The sequence below is a fragment of the Lygodium microphyllum genome, chromosome 17 (assembly GCF_053477565.2).
Source record: "Lygodium microphyllum isolate KBCC chromosome 17, Lygodium_microphyllum_v1.1.10, whole genome shotgun sequence".
NCBI lineage: Eukaryota > Viridiplantae > Streptophyta > Polypodiopsida > Schizaeales > Lygodiaceae > Lygodium > Lygodium microphyllum.
The window spans coordinates 72,928,950-72,937,255 of NC_141151.1; the positions used below are offsets into that span (position 1 = coordinate 72,928,950).

General features: G+C 42.9%; 1 pseudogene; it reads left to right on the forward strand.

The window, feature by feature from the left end:
• Positions 1-3,900: 3,900 nt before the first annotated feature.
• LOC148022035 (ribonuclease TUDOR 1-like) lies at positions 3,901-6,567 on the forward strand (annotated as a pseudogene).
• The last annotated feature ends 1,739 nt before the right edge of the window (positions 6,568-8,306 follow it).

The window sequence follows — 8,306 nt, forward strand, 5'->3', positions numbered from 1 at the left end:
ATCGCCCTTGACAACTGATGTAGTGCTTCCTGTGTCTGTTTGGGAGAAGAAAGCATAGGAGATCTAGGACTCATCGGTGGATGTGGCACTAGCTGAATGATTTTCTCAAGGCTATTAGACGATTATGCCATTTGCTTTGTTGAGCGAGTAGCCTTGCCATGAGCAATGTTGTGCCTATGATGTTTGTTCTCCCCTTGGGAAATCAAAGGCTCATTGGGCACTAATGATTTTTGTGCATGCTCAATGGCTACATATGGCATCTGTCTATTTAGCATGCTAGGCTAAGGCTCTTTCTTTCGAACAATCATGTCTAGTTTCTTGCCTCGAGACCTAGAGTTTCTCTTAGATTTCCTCCTGTGCTTCATTGCTTTTGATGCACTCTGGCCTTCAGCTGTGATGGAGGCGGTTTAGCAAGGGATTTTGGTACCCAAATCCATCGGTTACCTATGTAGTACCCTTGAGCACGTAGCAACGCTTTGGCTATCCATCGCGGCATTGTGCTAACCCTCCATCAATGCCTGCGTCTATAAGGCTTGGGCTTCTTTTGGGGTCTTCTACGATATTTGTAAGTCCAAAGCCCGTCCTTGGCATTGTCTCTTGACCTTCTTGTTTCAGGCCTGGCCTCACTCACTAGTTCTCGTCGTTCGACCTGTGCTTGTATTAACTCTTCCGACAAGTCCTTGCTCTCATCAGCAGGCTTGGCTTTTATGTCAACACCTTGCTTTCCTTTCCCTTAAGGTTCGATGAGGTCACCCTTGCTAAAGGTTGCAACTATCCTCACAACCGGTAGTGTCAGGTGTATCCTCTGTGCTACATAGTCGGCCTCACATTTGGTTGCCCTTTTGAAGAGTCTTCCCAGGAGGGTTTCCTTACCACATTTAGCACTATTTGGAGGAATATGAAATATGATAGGCAAGCTTTCTGTTTCAATTGTCGCAAGGATTTTGCACTTCCCTATAAGTGCTTGTGGGTGTCCCCCATAAGGGCTAAGGGTTGCACTAGTCGGTGTGAGCTCTGGTTGGCCTAGTAGGGTTCATGATTCATAGGTTAAGATGTTAAAATCTGCTCCTTCATCAATCAAAGCATCAATAGTATACTCTCTTTTCGCGGTGACCCTAAGATAAGCAGGTGGTACTATGTCTTCATCTTCTGGGTCCTGGCTTGTAAATTTAAGCCTCCTGACAGATACCCTTGAGTCCCCACTTGCATGACCAGACGTGGATTCTCCACCAATGTCTTTGGTTGTCTGTGCAGCGTTGCTCAAGGTACATCTCTCGTCAAGAGTGTCATGTCTAGTCATCTTCAAATTTGTAGCTTGCTCATGTTGCATTTCGCTCTGACTAGACATGGTATGAATACAATGTCTTTGTGTTCTCGTGGTGTGGCCTTTTTGCCCTTGATAGCTAGATTGGCCCATTGATGTTCTAGGGTCTTTGTTTCTCTCTGTTCAGGTATGGGCTTTTGGCTGTTCTTTTGCAAGTGAGACTCCATGCTTGTGTAGAGCCATTACTTCACCAGGGTCCAATTTGGAGGACCTATCACGGCGCGTGTTTTCTCTCCAACCTACTTGGGGGAGGTGCGGAGGGGCAGAGCCCCCTCTACGGGGGTCTGGGGGGGGGGGCAATCCCCCCCAGCCCGCAAGGCCGTTACGGTAAACACCATTCGCAATTTGGAGGACCATTTATAGCCAAATTTTGAACTGCGTGCTCTAAATTTTAGCCTAGTGATGGATCTGTGATGTGCCTTTAGCTCTACGTAGCCTTTGGGGTCAATCTCGGGGTTTAGATGTGTCCAAATTTGTGTTCTAGATACCTGTCCGATTTTGACAATTTTCTGTCCAATTCTCAGATGTCCGATTTTCAGGAGTCCAATTATTAGAATCGGGTGTCCGATTTTGGGTTGGTCCGATCAGCCTAGTGGTCCAATTTTGGTCACGTCCGATTCTAGGAGTCGGATCGAAAAAGTGGTCCGATTCTGGGAATCGGATCGGACAGGGTGGTCCAATTCTGGCTGATCCGATTTTGGACCAGTCCGATTCTGGGTGGTTCAATCCTGGACAGTCCGATTCTAGAGGGGTCCGATTCTGGGTGGTCCGAGTGTCCAAGTGTCTGAGTCGGACGGGTTGGTCCGATCGGACTGGGTTGGTCCAATCGGATGACAGTCCGAGTGTCCGAGTCTGAGCGTCCGAGTGGTCCGATTTTCAAAATCGGATGGGTTGGTCTGAGTGGTCCGATTGGACAGGAAGGTCCGATCGAGCGTCCTATTATGGACTGGTCCGATTTTGGACAGGTCCGATTTTGAGACTCAGACGAGCTGGTCCGACTACGCGGCCAACGGCCCGCGAGTTGCACGCGATGCCTCTAGACCGACGTCTACTATACCGAATCGTCCCCAGCACCTTCCAGATAGGTGCAAGACACTACAAGGGAATGCCAGACATGCTTGGAACCACTGTAGTGCTCGAATCAAATGGCACTCCAAGGATCTGTGCCCCTATTTCCCTGTTTTAGCCTGTTATACAGCAAACAGAGAACCCTACTGTTTGTTTCTTTTTCTTTGTTTTTTCCTATCCTAAATGTATCCAAATCACAAAGTAAATACCTATGCTACTCCATCTCACAACATAAATCTCAAAAAATCAAAAAATCTACTTGCCAAGGAGATCGAATATCATCTTCAACCCCCTCACTTCCTACCTATCTCAAGCACCGGTTTGGGGAAAACCCTACTCCAATGCTCGATTTGAAGCGCGCAAGTGCTCAAGGCTTGAATCAGTTTGTCCCGGCAACGGAACCAAAATGTGGGAGCTTTCACTCAACCGCCAAGACCCACGGACCACTTATTGTTTCAAGCATTCCAAGCCAAGCACTAATGGCTACCTCTCACATAACCGACGCGCCATCCATACCTATGGGTGTAGTGAGCTTACCTCCGTGCCGCTCAAGCTACCTCCTCTCCCGCGCACTCCGGTAGCTCCACGATCCAAGTGCAAGCTTCAAGCAAGCTCGATCCTCCCGCTCCAAGCTCCAAGCTCCATTTTCGTGAGCAAGACAAGAGAAGAGAAGAAGAGAGGAGAAGATGGAGAGCTTCTCCTCCTCGGTCCCTCACCCTCACACACTCACTCCCTCACACTCTCACACTCTCTCTCTCAAGCACAAGCTCAAGAAAGCAAGAAGAAGAAGAAGAAGAAGAAGAAGAGAAGAGCTACTTTTGGCCACACAGAAGAATGAGCTTCTCATTCACTTTTCGACTTTATATACAAAACCCTAAATCCCTTTTGGGCGGTCATCCCCTTTTTTACATGGCCGACCGTAACCTAGGCCCTTTTTCCCATTGTCCTTCTATCTTCCTAGCTTCCTTTCCACCGCCCATCTACATTTACAAATTACATGAGTGAGAGCCCGGGGCTCCTTGAATTAAACCATGATGCGCTTGCGCTCTTTTACAAAAGTTTTGACTTGCACTTTTCCTTGTGCGCCTTTCTCCCTTATTTAGGACTCTTCTCCTTGTGCGTCTTTCTCTTCCGTTTCTCTTTGCCTTGGCCTTTGTCTTTGTCTCCTGCTTTAGCTTTTCCAAATTTTCCACCTTCGTTCGTTTGAGGGTTAACATGTGCTTCACCCTGAAAATGTCAATGCTTTTAGGAGGATAGATGGTCATGGAATACTACAATCTACTGGTGACAAGACTCTCAGGAGAGTGGAAGGACTTGGAATATTACCTTCTCAAGGTGATAATATGCTGAGAAGAATCGAAGGTGCTGGTGGAATGCTACGTGCTGAAAATGATACTGTAGCAAGGAGGATGGAAGGTGTTGGTATGCTCCATCCTGAAAGTGATGGCATTCTTAGGAGAATAGATGGAGCTAGTATGCCATAGCCCAAAGATGATACTCTAAGGAGAATGGAAGGGACTGGGATTCCTGGTCCTGAACTTGATGATGTATTTAGAAGAGTACAAGGCCCCAATTTTAATGCAGATGTCAATGATTTTAGGCGAATGGAAGGGCCTAGTATGCAAAGGTTAGATTGCAACAATTTTGATCGGCGGATGCCTAGACATGGCATCAATCTTGCAAAAATGGTGGTAGCAAGAGGACTTGCCATGGCTATTAGGCACAATGATTTTGAAGACTGGTCTAATTATTATGATGCCTTACTTGCAGCTAAATCAAGAGCTACGAAGGGAAAGAAAGGAGTACACTCAACTAGAGAATCTCTAGTAATGCACACAAATGATTTAACTCTGTCAACTTCTGGGCTAGGGGATCATAATGCAAACCAGAAATCTCAAGTTGTGATACAGAAAGCCAAGCAGCTTTTACCCTTCCTTCAAAGAGCAAAGAGGCTTTCTGTTGTAATGGAGTATGTGCTAGGCACCCCTACAAAATGTTTGTACCAAAAGAAACTTGTGCCATTGCATTCTCTTTGTATGGGGTAACATGCCTGGGCCATGGGGAACCATATGCAGATGATGTGATAGCTTTTATGAGGCACAAAATACTACAGAGGGATGTAGAGATTGAGGTAAAGATAGTTGCCAAAACAACGGGCACATTTGTGGGCACCCTATGGGAGTCCAAATCAAATTTGGCTATCTCTCTTCTAGAGGCTGGGGTAGCAAAGCTTCATCCTCTGTTTTCAACTGATAGAACTACAGAAGGTCACTTATTGGTTTAAGCTGCAAAGTGCTAAAAAACGGATGATAAAGGTATGGGGAAACTATGTTGAAGGACAGCAAGAAGCAAATACTGCTAGTTTGTCTGATGCTAACAAATATATGCAAGAAGTTCTCAAGGTACATGTGATAGAAGTACTTGGAGGTGGTAAGTTTTATGCTCAGTTAGCAAGCAATGCGATGCAATTGGAAGCCTTAAGAGTGAATGAAAACTCACCTGCATTTGTGACTTTTCCAACTGAAATAGGGTGATGTTGTTATGACATAGTTTTCAGTGGATGGTTCTTGGAATCAAGCGATGGTTGTAAATTTGCCCTGATAGTCAGGAAAGGACTATGAAGTCTTTTACATAGATTGTGGGAACCAGGAATTGGTTTCATTTTCAAAATTAAGGCCTTTAGATCCATCTATCTCTAGCACCCCAAGGCTTGCTTTATTGTGTAGCCTTGCTTATACCAAAGTACCTGAGCTGGAAGAAGACCATGGACAAGAGGCAACTGAATATCTCGATTCAACTACTAGACATAAGAGTTTCATGGCTACTATACTTGAGAAATACACTTTTAGGGGAAAAGTAAAAGGACAAGGGACAAGCACTAAGTTTAGGGTAACTCTTTATGAGGTGGAGCCATCCAAGTCTGTGAATGTTGCTATGCTTGAGACTAGCTTTGCTCAGACAAAGAGGAGGAACAAGTGGGACAATGATAAAAGAAAGATTAGTGACCAAGAATGTAGAGCTTTGCTCCACACTTCACGATGGCTTGATGCAAGGGATGTAGAAAGACATAAGGAATTGATGGATAACATGTACCAACAAAGAGATAATAGTATTTGTCGAAACAAATCAATTGTGACTCCTAGTTCCAATTCCTTTTCTCACTCTTGGCACCCTCGAATGAATGGATTAGCTGCTACTCTATGGCAACAAGAAGCTCTCCGAGCTGCGAGCCACAATCAACTAATTGAGAAACACAATCAGTTCATGTCTAAGATGGACCGAGTGGTCTCAATCCTCTCCATCACCAACATGCAAGCCAAGGTAATCAATGACAAACTTACAGCCCTTATGACTCAAGTTGCTCAAATGGTTACAATTAAAAGGATGGATCAGCATGATTATGAGCAGCAACATGGGCATTCTCATGGAAATTATGAGTACCCTAACCACATGCATGGTTTGGATTATGTGCAAAGGGAGCATCATGTGCCTACTTATGGTCAACATGTATATGATGATTGTGCATATTTTGAGCAATAGCATGCATTTAATGACTATGTATGTTCTTATGAGCTACATTTTGGTCACATACATGAACAACCATCTAGACAACCTTATGTACATGGGCAACATCATGCAAATGTATATGAGTATCTACATGGGGAGCAATAGCATTATCAGCACAACAGAGTGCTCAATATCATCAGTCACTTGATCATTACTATGAGCAGCATGTGCATCCATAACTTTGAATGCCCAATAGTAGTCACAAATGTGGGGCTCACTAACATGCAATGCCTAGGGGTTGATGCAATGAATGCAATAGTGATTACAGCCTCATCTGCTCTAGTTCTACATGGCATAGTGGTTCCCAATGAGTTTATGGGCAAGTCAATGCATGCTACCATATGGGTCAATGAGGATCTTGTGCCACCATTAGTGCTTGAAGATGACACCATAAATCACTTCTATGATACAATGGATGCATTGGTCACAATTATCCTTTTGACCTTGGTGGTAGTACGAATACCCATGCTTGTATGGATGACCCTTATGTTCTTAATGCTTATCGTGTAGGTTATCCATTTGATCTCGGGGAAAGGAATGATTTTAGAAAAGCCCTACCTCGATCAGCATTTCACCAGTGCAACCCTCCCCCTACTTCAAGGGTGTGATTTTGAATGAGGATTAGCTAACTTTATCCTAGTCTACACTGTAGATAGCACACTATTTTAGAACAATTTTTACCCTACATTAATGACAATCAAGTCACACCTATATGGGCTGAAAGTAGGTTTCATGAGCTTCATTTTGACATGTGATACGCCTTAATTGGAGCTACCCATAGAAAGTTGTGACCAGTTTTCTCCATCATGCATGTTCTGAACAGCGTGTTGTCCACTGTTTGTCAACCTCTAGTTGTCAAGAATTGGTGGCCAAACTCATATGCTATCAACTTACATATGTTGTATGCATCTTATGCACATTTGGATGCCCCAATTCCACATGAGATTATACTTCCCTATGCCAATATTCTCCTTTGTAATGCTGAACAAAGTAGCACTATGCGACCCCCCCTTCCCCTTTGAGTCACATCAATAAGTCCTCTTTTTTTGTTTTTAGGGGCAAAAACTTTTGGGGTCGAGATGGAATGTAAAAGAGTGGGGATAGACAGGCAGGACACGAGTTAGCACGGGAATACCTAGTTATATTGACGTGGTATTTAAGGTGTTGAGAGGCCCAATTAGGGTATCATTTTATTAATAATCAAGTCTCTTTACCCTTCCTTCCAGCTTTCATAGCTTCCCTTCTCTTTCTCTCTTTTTCTATCTTTCTCTCTCTTCTGCTAATCTTTTTCTCTCTCCTTCTCTCATCCACTTCCTCTTTCTCTCTCCTCTCTACAATCTCTCTCTTCTCTCCTTCTCTCTCCTAGGTGTCCTTCATTGCACCCAATACTTATGTCGTTTACTCTTCTTCTATTTTCTCTCTTCTTGTGATTTATCTATTCTCTCTCAATTTCTAATCAATAAAGAGCTACAACATGAGATTGTACCCAATGCTTGTATAATGCACTCTTCTTCTATTTTATCTATTTCTACATTTTTCATACTATTGTTATTATCTCTTTTGTTCAAAAGCTAAAGCCCATCTTCATTGACCTTGTCTATTTTTTCTAAGGGGTTTCTTAAATTTTTGGGAACAAGCATCATCGAATTGTGTTCTAGGAAATTTTTAATGGAAATTTTCTACTTTTAGATACTTGAAATAGGCATTTAGAAAATTTGCATAAATTATTGCTCCATCTAAATGAGATATGCTTAAAGATTTTGAATTTTTTTTAAATTTGGGTCAAGTTCAACAAGAAGCTATGAATGTCATGTTAGATTGATTTCTATAAATACCAATTTGCTTGAGTAGATTACAAGAGCAGCACCTAGAATTTTATGAAGAAATTGATAAAGATTTAGTGGTGCAAGTTAAGAAATTTGACACACACAAGCACCCTAATAGATTTAGGGCCCATGGAGTCAACTTTTGCAATCCATGTAAATAAGGATAGCAGGGAGCTTCTAAGTAGAAAAATGAATTTTTGCAAAGGTACTATATCTGCAACCTAGAGGTTCCTAATTGTCCTTGACCCAAGCTTTAAAAAAATCAAGTAGGAGCCTTGCACCATGGCATACCTCTCCAAGCTATGTGTATACATCCTTGTAATTCTAAATCCAACATTTGGCATTAGAGATAGCTTCAACCTCTTGTGTGTACAGAGTTTTCAATACCCTTCACTTTGCCTCCTCTAATTGGAATGAGAGTTTATAAGTATTTAAAGATCAACTAATATTATAACTAAGCCTATAGGCTTGACATCATCAAATCATTTGCATTACTTCTAGTACTATGGAGGCTACTATTC